The 14,265-nt window shown below is 54.8% G+C and overlaps 1 protein-coding gene across 1 annotated transcript in view; it reads right to left on the reverse strand.

Annotated features, from left to right (window-relative positions):
• Positions 1-6,634, reverse strand: part of ELFN2 (extracellular leucine rich repeat and fibronectin type III domain containing 2) — a 63,381-nt gene extending 56,747 nt beyond the window's left edge. The window contains exon 1 of the mRNA XM_007062632.4: positions 6,014-6,634. The gene's annotated coding sequence lies outside the window, so the exon portion shown is untranslated. The remainder of the gene's footprint in view (positions 1-6,013) is intronic.
• Between the last annotated feature and the right edge of the window lie 7,631 nt (positions 6,635-14,265).

The following is a 14,265-nucleotide window of genomic DNA, read 5'->3' on the forward strand; positions in this document are numbered from 1 at the left end:
GTGACATGCCTGACATCACCTAAGGAGTATGTGGTAGAGGTGAGAATTAAGCCCAGGTCTTCTGAAGCCTAGTGCAATGCCCATAACCACAAGACCATCCTTCGCCTGAAGCTCCCAACTGGCTATCCTACCGTTGATGTCATTCATAGAATCATAGAATCATGAATCATAGAATATCAGGGTTGGAAGGGACCTCAGGAGGTCACCTAGTCCAACCCCCTGCTCAAAGCAGGACCAATCCCCAATCAAATCATCCCAGCCAAGGCTTTGTCAAGCCTGACCTTAAAAACTTCCAAGGAAGGAGATTCTACCACCTCCCTAGGTAACGCATTCCAGTGTTTCACCACCCTCCTAGTGAAAAAGTTTTTCCTAATATCCAACCTAAACCTCCCCCACTGCAACTTGAGACCATTACTCCTTGTCCTGTCCTCTTCTACCACTGAGAATAGTCTAGAACCATCCTCTCTGGAACCACCTCTCAGGTAGTTGAAAGCAGCTATCAAATCCCCCCTCATTCTTCTCTTCCGCAGACTAAACAATCCCAGTTCCCTCAGCCTCTCCTCATAAGTCATGTGTTCCAGACCCCTAATCATTTTTGCTGCCCTTCGCTGGACTCTCTCCAATTTATCCACATCCTTCTTGTAGTGTGGGGCCCAAAACTGGACACAGTACTCCAGATGAGGCCTCACCAATGTCGAATAGAGGGGAACGATCACGTCCCTCGATCTGCTCGCTATGCCCCTACTTATACATCCCAAAATGCCATTGGTCTTCTTGGCAACAAGGGCACACTGCTGACTCATATCCAGCTTCTCGTCCACTGTAAACCCTAGGTCCTTTTCCGCAGAACTGCTGCCTAGCCATTCGGTCCCTAGTCTGTAGCGGTGCATTGAGTTCTTCCGTCCTAAGTGCAGGACCCTGCACTTATCCTTATTGAACCGCATCAGGTTTCTTTTGGCCCAATCCTCCAATTTGTCTAGGTCCCTCTGTATCCTATCCCTGCCCTCCAGCGTATCTACCACTCCTCCCAGTTTAGTATCATCCGCAAATTTGCTGAGAGTGCAATCCACACCATCCTCCAGATCATTTATGAAGATATTGAACAAAACCGGCCCCAGGACCGACCCCTGGGGCACTCCACTTGACACCGGCTGCCAACTAGACATGGAGCCATTGATCACTACCCGTTGAGCCCGACAATCTAGCCAACTTTCTACCCACCTTATAGTGCATTCATCCAGCCCATACTTCTTTAACTTGCTGACAAGAATACTGTGGGAGACCATGTCAAAAGCTTTGCTAAAGTCAAGAAACAATATAGCCACTGCTTTCCCTTCATCCACAGAATCAGTAATCTCATCATAGAAGGCTATTAGATTAGTCAGGCATGACCTACCCTTGGTGAATCCATGCTGACTGTTCCTGATCGCTTTCCTCTCGTGTAAGTGCTTCAGGATTGATTCCTTGAGGACCTGCTCCATGATTTTTCCGGGGACTGAGGTGAGGCTGACTGGCCTGTAGTTCCCAGGATCCTCCTTCTTCCCTTTTTTAAAGATGGGCACTACATTAGCCTTTTTCCAGTCATCCGGGACTTCCCCCGTTCGCCACGAGTTTTCAAAGATAATGGCCAATGGCTCTGCAATCACATCCGCCAATTCCTTTAGCACTCTCGGATGCAACTCGTCCGGCCCCATAGACTTGTGCACGTCCAGCTTTTCTAAATAGTCCCTAACCACCTCTTTCTCCACAGAGGGCTGGCCATCTACTCCCCATGTTGCGATGCCCAGCGCAGCAGTCTGGGAGCTGTCCTTGTTAGTGAAGACAGAGGCAAAAAAAGCATTGAGCACATTAGCTTTTTCCACATCCTCTGTCACTAGGTTGCCTCCCTCATTCAGTAAGGGGCCCACACTTTCCTTGGCTTTCTTCTTGTTGCCAACATACCTGAAGAAACCCTTCTTGTTACTCTTGACATCTCTTGCTAGCTGCAGCTCCAGGTGCGATTTGGCCCTCCTGATTTCATTCCTACAAGCCCAAGCAATATTTTTATACTCTTCCCTGGTCATATGTCCAACCTTCCACTTCTTGTAAGCTTCTTTTTTATGTTTAAGATCTGCTAGGATTTCACCGTTAAGCCAAGCTGGTCGCCTGCCATATTTACTATTCTTTCGACTCATCGGGATGGTTTGTCCCTGTAACCTCAACAGGGATTCCTTGAAATACAGCCAGCTCTCCTGGACTCCTTTCCCCTTCATGTTAGTCCCCCAGGGGATCCTACCCATCCGCTCCCTGAGGGAGTCGAAGTCTGCTTTCCTGAAGTCCAGGGTCCGTATCCTGCTGCTTACCTTTCTTCCCTGCGTCAGGATTTTGAACTCAACCAACTCATGGTCACTGCCTCCCAGATTCCCGTCCACTTTTGCTTCTCCCACTAATTCTTCCCTGTTTGTGAGCAGCAGGTCAAGAAAAGCTCCCCCCCTAGTTGGCTCCTCTAGCACTTGCACCAGGAAATTGTCCCCTACACTTTCCAAAAACTTCCTGGATTGTCTATGCACCGCTGTATTGCTCTCCCAGCAAATATCAGGAAAATTAAAGTCACCCATGAGAACCAGGGCGTGCGATCTAGTAGCTTCTGCGAGTTGCCGGAAGAAAGCCTCATCCACCTCATCCCCCTGGTCCGGTGGTCTATAGCAGACTCCCACCACTACATCACTCTTGTTGCTCACACTTCTAAACTTAATCCAGAGACACTCAGGTTTTTCTGCAGTTTCATACCGGAGCTCTGAGCAGTCATACTGCTCCCTTACATACAGTGCTACTCCACCACCTTTTCTGCCCTGCCTGTCCTTCCTGAACAGTTTATAACCATCCATGACAGTACTCCAGTCATGTGAGTTATCCCACCAAGTCTCTGTTATTCCAATGACATCATAACTCCTTGACATCACCAGGACCTCCAGTTCTCCCTGCTTGTTTCCAAGGCTTTGTGCATTTGTATACAAGCACTTGAGATAACCTGCTGATCGCCCCTCCTTCTCAGTATGAGGCACTGGTCATTCCTGTGACACCAATGCCAAAGTAGCATACCTGGCTCTTTTTTGTTAATACGTACAACATTAATCCTCTTTCATGTCGGTAGGAAAGCTCTCCCACCAGATCACCTCTGGAGAGAGGAGAGTCACTGACCTTCAACCTGGTCCCCCACCTCTGAACTCTTGCCTTTCAGCCCAACACAAGCCATTCTATAAACACCTTCTTTCTAGAAATGTGCTGCCCAGACAATATTTTGTCCCTTGACACCCCAACATTCCATGTGGTGCTAGGATTCCTGTCTTTACGACCTGACTCAACATCATCACCGATTGAGGCTATGTGACTTAGTTGCAAAGCCTCATGTGAAACTGAGATTCCCTGACTGCCTGTAAGAATGCAGGCCAAAGCCAAGAAGACCATGACCATCCACAGAATTTCAAAACGGTGGTGACCCTGCCTGGGGCTGGCCCAGGAGATTTTACCCCAGCTGCAGAAACTGAAGGATATGTCCAGGGAATAGCACTCCCTGGTTTTCTGCCAGCACCAGGGACATCCTGTCATCCTGGCCAGCGCTTCTGTTCTTTTGAAAAAGGAAACAAAACCATCCACACTAAATGCAATGGGGACTGCTCCCTGGACAAATGGCACCAACACCTTTCCATATGCGAGGGCTGTACTACCTCGACCCCACACTGTCACATGGTCTACAATGGGCCAGGTTCTTGTTAAAGTGAGGCATTGCTCTGGTGTGTCTTTTGTCAGATGATGGTGTGAAGTGCTCTTCTGAGTTAAACTGGCTCTGACCCAGCTGCTAGGATCTACTGGAGCTTTCGAGGATCTAAACAGGCTTCCATGCGGCTGCTACGATTTTTAATGGCTGAAATGGCTCTGATATGGCCATTAAGGTCTTCTGACTGAGCCTAAACTAGTTTTGATGAGACTGCTAAGATCTCGCCTGCCTGAACTGGCTTTGGCATGGCCTCTAAGATCTCCCATGGCATGCTCCGGGCTGCATCCATTCATGGGGGAAATGCCAAGTGGGAGAGAGGAATTTAAGCCACTTTTCACCCCTCTCATTTCTACCCCCATCTGATCAGTTTACCTATGTGAAATCAACAGTCATCTCGTTTTAATCCCATCCTGCAATCTACTCTGTATGACACAAGCTGGATTCCAATAACCCACCCAGAACCAGCCCTGCTCTTTGGCAGGTAAATCCCATGCCCCCAGTGCCTGGAAAGGTCTTCTCACTCACCCAGGCTCATCACCACGGGGTGAGGGCCACAGACACAGCCCTACCTATAGTGCCTTAGCTGCTGGCCAGGGCTGCCAGTCCCCAGGTTTGCACCCTTGTGGAGCTGCTGCCTTGCATGTGGAGGGGGCATATAGGGGGCAATCTGTTTGATGTGGGGCTCGCCCCTCCCTCTCCTCCCCCACCGCGGCCCCTGACATCTCCTCGCCTGTGCCTTCCTGCTGCGCAAACAGGGAGGGGGCGGCGAAGGGAGGCGGGGGGCGGCGGTATTTAAATAGATTAATAATGCATCTTCCATGCAAACGAAGCTTTCCCGGGCTGTTGCATTAGCGCTGCCGGCAGGCTGCACCTCCCCCGGACCCACACCGGCGGGGGCTGCTCAGCGCAGAGTGCCGCGGTGGCCGCATCACGCCCAGGCGCTTGGGGCCCCGCTCCCCAGCGATCCCACCCCTGCCCCGGGCGTGACACAGCGCGGCGCAGGCGAGCTCCCCCCCCGGGCATGGGCCCGGCCGCCCACCCCCCAGACCGACCGCCCCAGAGCCCCGCTCAGCACCCCGGCCTCGCGGGGGAAGGGGTGAATACTGAACCACGCAGCGCTTCCCAGGCCCACCCACACGTGCATGCATGTGCTGGGCACTCTCTCCGACCTGCAGCAGGCCGGCACCCGTGGGCACTCACACGTGCACACACAGGAGGACGCATGCACGTCCCGGGGCGCCCATGCCTGCATGCATGGTGACACACATGTGCACGGCGGCCAGCAGCCACACGCGCACACAGGAGCAGACGCACAGACAGCTCCTCCCGAGCATGTCGGCTACTGCAGCACCAGCAGATCTCTGCTGCTCTCCGGCCAGCTCCACGGTCTGTCCTGGGATGACAATGGGATGCGCCTGGTCCCTCTTGTTCAGATTCTCCTCCCCTCACCCCATGGTCCAAAACAGGGGGCTGCTGACAGATACAAATGCGGGCACACTTTCTCGGGTGCAATAAACCGGCGCGCGGGCACCCTGCTCCCAGCACACACACACACACACAGGCACCCGGCTCTCTGGGCTGGCCCCTGTGGCGCTGGCCAGCTGCAGGCACACACCACACATTCCCGGGGAGCCTCCTGCAGCCAGTGGAGCCTGCCAGCAGAGCACGGGGGAGGCAGGCACAGCAGCCGGAGGCTGACTTTCCCCACCCACCCAAAACATACCCCCGCCACCCACGCACTCCTGCCTCTGCAAAGAATCCCCGCCAAAGTTTGCAAAGCCACAGAGGCTGGAGAAAAAGATCGGGGGGGGGACTACATAATCTCTCTCTTGCCCCTATAGTTGCCAGCAAAAAATTAAAACCTACCCCTCTTGTTCCCGCAGGGGTTGCAACGGGGAAATCCAGCCGACCCCAGCTGCACGCCGCCGGCTCGGCAGCTATGCACGATCCCCAGGTACACAGAGAGACCACGGGTGTGCAACGCACGGCTCCCTCCCTCCCTCTCCTCTTCACGTGTGCTTTATCTGGCCGGCCAGCCCCTCGGAGCCGCTGCTCAACCTTCACCTGCCCCCCCCCCCCGCCCCAAAGCAGCGACAGCCCTGGAGAGAGATCGGAGGGCGGGGGGGGGGAGGGAGAGATGCAGAGGCGGGTTTGATCCTTCTCGCCCTAACCTGGCTGGGAGACACGGGGCGACACGAAGAGCCGGGGAGCCAGCCCCAGGCTGCATGCACAGCCGCCGCCGAGCGAGACACGTACCTGCCGCTCCAGCGGGGAGACTCTCAGACCCCTCCCGGCTCCCAGGATCGCTCGTGCAAGGGCTGGCGCTCCCGCCGCGCGCGCGCGCCTGTGTGTGTGTGTGCGCGCGGGGGCCCCCTCCCCCGGCCTCACCCCTTTGCACGGTGGGTTCCCCTCTCCCCCAGCTGCTTCATTGCCCCGAGGCCCAGCGGCCGGGCTCACGACCCCCCGGCCGGGCGGAGACGGAGGCTGAAGCCGGGGCGGGCGGAGACAGGCGGGGGATTGGCCGCCGCTGCAGCTGCATCCCGGGGAGCACCAGGCAGAAGGGGCTGTGGTGGCATTTAAACCGCCAGTGATTACTTCGGCCCGGGCTCCGGGGCGAGGCGACGCTGCTGCTCCCAGCCGGGCAGGCTGTGACAAGCGAAGGTCTGTCTCCCCTGGAGCTAGCGCCCAGGCTGCACCGCCTTGCCCAGCCACAGCTCCGGTGCACACAGGTAAGGGGGTGGGCCTCCGTTAGATATGTTAAAACACACACATGCACCAGCAGCTGGGAGACTACCCCCTCCCCTCACACGATCGCACACATGCACCAGCTGCTGGGAACTACACCCCTCCCCTCACACGATCGCACACATGCAACAGCTGCTGGGAGACTACCCTCTCCCCTCACACGATCGCACACATGCAACAGCTGCTGGGAACTACACCCCTCCCCTCACACGATCGCACACATGCACCAGCTGCTGGGAACTACACCCCTCCCCTCACACGATCGCACACATGCAACAGCTGCTGGGAGACTACCCTCTCCCCTCACACGATCGCACACATGCAACAGCTGCTGGGAACTACACCCCTCCCCTCACACGATCGCACACATGCACCAGCTGCTGGGAGACTACCCCCTCCCCTCACACGATCGCACACATGCACCAGCAGCTGGGAGACTACCCCCTCCCCTCACACGATCGCACACATGCACCAGCTGCTGGGAGACTACCCCCTCCCCTCACACAATCGCACACATGCAACAGCTGCTGGGAGACTACCCCCTCCCCTCACACGATCGCACATATGCAACAGCTGCTGGGACACTACCCCCTCCCCTCACACGATCGCACACATGCAACAGCTGCTGGGAACTACACCCCTCCCCTCACACGATCGCACACATGCAACAGCTGCTGGGACACTACCCCCTCCCCTCACACGATCGCACACATGCAACAGCTGCTGGGAACTACACCCCTCCCCTCACACGATCGCACACATGCAACAGCTGCTGGGACACTACCCCCTCCCCTCACACGATCGCACATATGCAACAGCTGCTGGGAACTACACCCCTCCCCTCACACGATCGCACACATGCAACAGCTGCTGGGAGACTACCCCCTCCCCTCACACAATCGCACACATGCAACAGCTGCTGGGAACTACACCCCTCCCCTCACACGATCGCACACATGCAACAGCTGCTGGGACACTACCCCCTCCCCTCACACGATCGCACACATGCAACAGCTGCTGGGAACTACACCCCTCCCCTCACACGATCGCACACATGCACCAGCTGCTGGGAGACTACCCCCTCCCCTCACACGATCACACATATGCAACAGCTGCTGGGAACTACACCCCTCCCCTCACACGATCGCACACATGCAACAGCTGCTGGGAGACTACCCCCTCCCCTCACACAATCGCACACATGCAACAGCTGCTGGGAACTACACCCCTCCCCTCACACGATCGCACACATGCAACAGCTGCTGGGAGACTACCCCCTCCCCTCACACGATTGCACACATGCAACAGCTGCTGGGCATACACCTACATAGCTGCTGAGACACTATCATTCCCCATACACACAAGCACAACAGCTACAGGGAAATCATCGTATCCCTCACAGAAAGAGACACACACAAGTGGTGTAGAAAAATAATGCCTGCCTCCAACCCCCTGTCCTTCCACACCTAGATATATGCAGCAGCAGAAAGGAAGATAGCTCTGTTCCTCACACTCACAAACACCACAGCTGTAGAAAAACTGGCCACTCTCTGAGACACAAACACACACAGACAGACACAACAGCTGCAAAGAAACTCCTCATGTCTTTCACCCAAACACACACATGCAACAATGGAAGGGAAATGGTCCAAGTCCCTCAAACGCAGCTGCAGAGAAACTGCTCACATCTCCTTCTCCCAACACACACATGCACACAAACAACAGCTGGAGTGAAACCAGCAGCTATGCACAAATATAAACACACATACAACAGCTTCTGGGAAACTACTCATCTCTCTGTCTCTCTCTCTCTCACACACACACACACACACACACACACACAGAAGCTGATGGGAAACAAGTGACATCACACACAAAAATGCAGCAACTGTAGAGAAACTACCCTGTTGATCAAACATATCCGCACAAGCATATGAAACAGCTATGTTATTATTAATTATTATTATTTGTATTGTAATATTACCAAGGCGCCCCAGTCATGGACTCGGAGCCCATTGTGCTAGGCCTGTCTAAACAGAACAATAAGATGGTATAACTACTCCATCTATCAAACACACACACACACACACACGCAAGTGTGGGGAACAACTATAGAGAAACTCTCTCCTCTGTTATAATAATAATACTTAGCTCTTTTCATCTATAGATCGCAAAGTGCTTTGCAAAGGAGGTCAGTATCATTATCCCCATTTTACTGTTAGGGGAAACTGAGGCATAGAGAAGTAAAGTGACTTCGCCGAAGGTAAGCAATTAGGCCAGTGACAGAACCGGGAATATAACCCACATTTCCTGACTCCCAGTCCAGTGCTCTGTACACTAGGACACACTTCCTCTCTCTCTCACACGCACACACATACACACACACAAAACTAGCCTCATCCCTCCCAGTGGCACTAATTATGGAGGGCTGGGGGGCGAGGTTTTTACATTTGCTCAGAGTTCCACGGGGTAGAGCCGGGGTGGGGCCAGGGCCCAACCACTTTTAAGAAGTGGTCCAATACTAAATCAGAGCCACTGCTGCCGGAGGGGTTCAGAGCATCACTCTGGCTGTGTGGTTGCAACACTACTGAAATTTGACCCAGCCGCCCCATCTCTCAGACATACACAAACACAGGCAACAAGTGTAGAGAAAATAGCCCCTTCCTTTACTCTCAGATTCAAAGTTGCAGGAAAAGTAGCCCCAGCCCTCACCCACACATGCAATAGCTGCAGAAAAGCTATTCTTTCTCCCATACACAAAACACACAAGTACCCCAGAGCTAGGGAAACCAACTACCTGCACTCCACCCACATATTGCATTGGCAGTAGCCTCAAGGAATAATTGTCTCTCTCTCTCACACACACACACTCTCTCTCTCTCTCTCTCACTCTCTCTCCAGCTTCAGGAAAACTACTTTATCTTGCCCAGCCACAGCTGTAGGAAAACCACCCACAGTGCACACACACACTTGAGAATCCAAGGGACTATGAATGGACAAGATATATTATGCCCCATCTGGTCCATCCCCTGGTCCAGTGCAGAATTCTTCCCTGCAATATATTCTTCACGGCTTTGTCCGCTGCATTATGTAAATGTCCGTGGGGGATTATCCCATGGCTGAATGGACTATACACATTAAGAATGTTTTCCACACCTTCGACCTAAGTCAGCTGTAGAGACAGTCCCTCTCCCAGTTCATCACCCAATAAGCAAGGCCTTCTCCTCTCCCCTGTCCATTGCCACCGTTAGTAGCCTAGCCTTCCAGACATCCCTCAGCGCTCAGTTTCGTAAACGTCGCCCTTCAGGAAGATCAGTAAGCAGACAAGGGTGTAGGGTCTGGGCCCCATTAAGGCATCTGTATGACACTCTGGAGAAGGGGGGTTGAAGTAGCCCCATAGAGCCCCCTCAGGGTGTTTGGGGAGGGAAGGTGCAAGCCATTCCCAAAGGAGCATGAGGGGAGGAAGTCATTCACCCTATCTCCCCCCACCCCACACACACACACTTCTTGATCCAGGTGTGACCCCATGAGTGGGAAGGGGGAGGGGAGGAAAGTGGCTGTATGCACAGGGTAATCTGCCTTTGGAGCCTGGTGAGTGGTGGCAGGGGAAGGGGTCACATTGAGAGGGATTCTGATCACCATGCCAGCTGAGCTCTCTCTCTCCCTCCCTCCGTCTGTCCGTCTGTTTCAGTCCCTCATCCCGGGGCTGCATTCCGAGTCCCTGCTCTGTGAGGGAAAGAAGGAGGGACCCATGAGGAGGCCAGGCTCAGCCTCTCGCTGCAGTCAGAATCTCTCCACTGATCTATAATGCGGTGAGCAGTGACAGATTGATTTTACAGCTCTCCTTGGAGCCGGCCGCTGGCCCTGGGCGTGGGATGAATCAGCTTTCTCTGGGCCTTGGCTTTTAGTTCATTAGTTTCTCTGAACCTCCCTCGCAGGGAGCTGGAGAGAAAGAGAGAGGGAGAAACACAAAGTTGGCGGAAGGGTTTTTTTTGTTGGACGTTCCCGCACTCACAGCGTGGGGCAGGGACTCCAGAAGGTGGGAAAGAAGAGGGAGGGGGAAGGGAAGGGCCTGTTGTCCATTACACTGGTACCTTGTTCTGCACCTGCTGCCCTGTTCAGAGAAGCCAGGTCCATTTTACATGACTAACTAGTTGCTCCATGTACACTGTTTGGGAGATGGAAAGCACAACATAGGGCTAAGTAGTAGTCATGATGATGATGATTATACCAGAGCCTTATTCTGCACTGAATGGAGCCTGGGTCTATTTTAATGTTACCAGTACTGGGTTCTGCAACATAGAGATTGGGTTCATTTGGCATAGTGCCAGTACCAATTGCTGCCCTAACAGCCCTGTACATAGAGGCCGGTTCCAATGACATGTTGCCGGCACTGGCAGACTGAACGTCGTCCCCTTGGCACGTCTACGGGATTGCTGACTAGCAGGCGCTCACAGGTGAGTTGAGTTGGCGAGTTCTCTGCCCTAGAAATCAGCTCCCAGGGGCAGGGGTGGCAGGTTTGTAGAAATTTTGGTGGTGCCCAGAACCCGCCCCTCCCCAAACTCTGCCCCCCACCTGCCCAAGGCTCTGGGAGGGAGTTTGGGTGGGGGAGGAGGTCTGTGGTGTAGGCCCTAGGCTGGGGCAGGGGATGGGGTGCAGGCTCTGAGAGGGAGTTTGGGGATGGGAGGGGGTGCAGAGGGAGGGGGTCTGGGATGAGGGCTGTGGGGTGTGGCTGCAGATGAGGGGTTTGGGATATGGGAGGGGCTCAGGGCAAGAGTGGGGTGTAGGGGGTGAGAGCTCTGTCTGGGGTTGGGAATGAGGGGTTTGGGGTATGGGAGGGGCTCAGGGTGAGAGTAGGAGTGTGGGGGTGAGGGCTGTGTCTGGGGGTTTTGGGGGGTTAGAGAGGCTAGGGGCTCAAGCAGAGGGTTGGAGTGCAGGGGGATGAGGGCTATGGCTGGGGCTGGAGATAGGGGTTTGTGGTGTTGGAGGGGGCTCAGGGCTGGGGCAGAGGGTTGGGGTGTGGGGGGATGAGGGCTCTGGCTGGGGCTGGAGATGAGGGATTTGGGTTGTTGGAGGGGCTCAGGGCTAGGATAGAGGGTTGAGGGTGCGGTGGGGGGGTGAAAGCTCTGGCTGGGGGTGTGGGCTCTGGGGTAGGTCAGGGCTGGGGATGAGTTTGGGGTGTAGGCAGGCTGCTCCGGGACAGGGGCCAGAGAGGAGGACTCCCCCCAGCCCTTTCCCTGCCGGCACCAGCAAGCTCTGGGGGAGGAGCCCCCCTTTCCCGACCCCCCAGCAGCACACTCACCCCCACCACTGTCACTGCATGTGCTCCTTGGGCCCCTCTCAGGTCCAGGAATCTCCCTCGCCTCCCCCGTGGTGGGAGCCGGGGGGGTGCTGCGTGCGCCTCCTCCCCTGCTGTTGCCCCTGACTGTAGCCTCACTGGGGGTGAAGGATGGGGCTGCCTCCTTGCCCAGCATGGGGCAGGAGCGGTGACTGCGGGCGGAGGGGCCCCCTGTGCTGGTGGAGGGTCCCACCGGAAAAGGGAAGGGTCTGAGGTGGAAGGGCAGGCTCCGAGTCAGGGTGCCCTGGCAGTGGAGAGGGGGGCACTAGGACCCTGCGGCAGCAGTTGCTGTGGAGAGGCAGCATGGAAGAGGCAGAGGCAGGGATGCTCTGCTGGGGGGGGGGGGCTCCCAGGGGCAGCAAGAGGCGGCCGGGGGACACTCGGGGGAGGTGCGGGGGGGGCAGCAGGTGGGGTCAGGGGGGACACCCGGCCCCAAATATTGGTGAAGCTGGGCCCCTGGGCTCTGAATATTGCTGGTGCTAAGGCACCACGTGGAGATATAACTCGCCGCCCCTGCCCAGGGGTGGGCATGGCACTGCTGGCATTGGCCAAATTACCCTTCGCAATCTGAGCCAGCCGGACTCATCGCTCAGTCCATTGCAAACCCCACTCAAGAGGAGAGTAATAAATCCCACTACCCAGTCTGAAGGGGCAGGATGGGGTCAGGTTTTCAGATGTGTACCCAGGAGCATCGTGTACCTCCAGAGCCGGGAGGGAGCCATCAGGACCCTGCACGGAGCCATGGATTTGTGCAGGACGAGGGGCTCTGGGTGACGTATGCCTAATGGGAGGCAGGCACAGTTTGGTATCTAACGGAAGATAGGGTTATTCCGCTCTCTGTCCCCAGGCTCCATGTAATGAATTGGAGCTGATCTCTGCTATGTCTGAATCTGAGTCTAGACCCACTGCTTAAAAGACATGTCAGAGCTGCCTATGGGCTCTAGGGAATGTCACCCTGATGGGACACACGCCTCCCACCTGCCCTGCAGGAGAGAGAGAGGAGAATCTTACCTCCAGTTCATTCCATTCCAGCCTTCTTCCCACTCATGGCTCCCCGTCAGACCCCACCCATTCCTCCCTGTGCTGGGGTGAAAGAGGAGCTTGGCCCCAATGTTCAGTCTATCCCAGGCTTCTCCTTCATACCCTGCTCTCTGAATGGGGATGGAACCCAGGGTGAGACACAGGCTGCCTCTGATCCTGGCATGTCCCAGGGCCTCCTTGGAGGGGACAGATTCCTGGACTTACAGGGAGGAATGAGGGTGTCCCGTGGAAGAGAGGAAAAGGAGTGGAGCTGGAGTCACAAGGAGCAGCTATACAAAGGGAGATATGATATCATTATGGTGGTTGCACCAATCCCAGGCAGACAGCTTTCCACATCAATCCCATTTCCCCCCCCTCCCCCGCCATATCTCCATCCTCCCCACCCCACCTCGCAAATGCCTGTTGACCTGCACACCATGTTTCAATCACCCCCTTAGGGGACAGGGATGAGAAAGAGGCCTTCAAGATAGACGGACAGACTTGTGTACTTCAAAATCAAAAGTCCTTTTGATCTTCAAAGATCAATGGGAGATGAGACAGAGGAGGGTGGGGAAAGAGGTGGCAGGGGGAGACAAAGAGAGAGAGTGAGGTTTCCTAGATTTCTACCCCAGTGAGAGGAAGAGAGACAGCACATTCCATCTCATCCACTTTGGGTAATCTTTTAATCTCTTCTGTTTTAATCTTTCACGTCAGGAATGAGATAAAATAAATATTAAAAAAGAAAAACCCACAGTTGGAATGGGGGAAGGAGGAGACAGACAAACAGACAGTGTATCCTTTCCAGGCCTTCTCTCTCCTTCCCTCCCTTTCTCCACTGTCAAGCAGGAGCCTGATTCAAGGCAGTGTGGGATAGTGGATCGAGCATCTAACTGACAGCCAGGACACCTGAGATCATGGCAGTACCATTGACTCACTGTGTGGTGTTGGGTAAGTCCTCACACCATTCTGTGCCTCAGTTTCCCCAACTTTTTGAAGGGTTGTGGGAGCAGGAGATGAGAAGCAGTAGATGTGGGAGCAGTAGATGTTGTTAGTTGGATTTCAACCCTCTCATGAGCTGAGGGAGAGAATAACAAATGAGCCCACAGTGAGCCACAGGGAAATAATCCCAGCCAGTGTGGCCCATGGAGGGGAGGAGAGTGGGGGCATCATCAATTCCCAGGGCAGAGCTGGGAGATGGAGATTATGATGTGAAAAAGTCATGGCCCCTCCCCACCTTCTCCCATAGCTAATGGCAAAGGATCCAGTCCTGGCTCCCATTGAAATCAACAGCAAAACTCCCATCCGTTTCAAAGGCAGCAGGATTGGACTCTCGTTTATTTCTTCTGTGCCCTTTCTAGGCTATTGATTGACCTGTGTTTAGTGAGAGAAAGCTAAGATATTAAAT

This window comes from Chelonia mydas, chromosome 1 (genome assembly GCF_015237465.2).
Source record: "Chelonia mydas isolate rCheMyd1 chromosome 1, rCheMyd1.pri.v2, whole genome shotgun sequence".
In the NCBI taxonomy this organism is placed as follows: Eukaryota; Metazoa; Chordata; order Testudines; family Cheloniidae; genus Chelonia; species Chelonia mydas.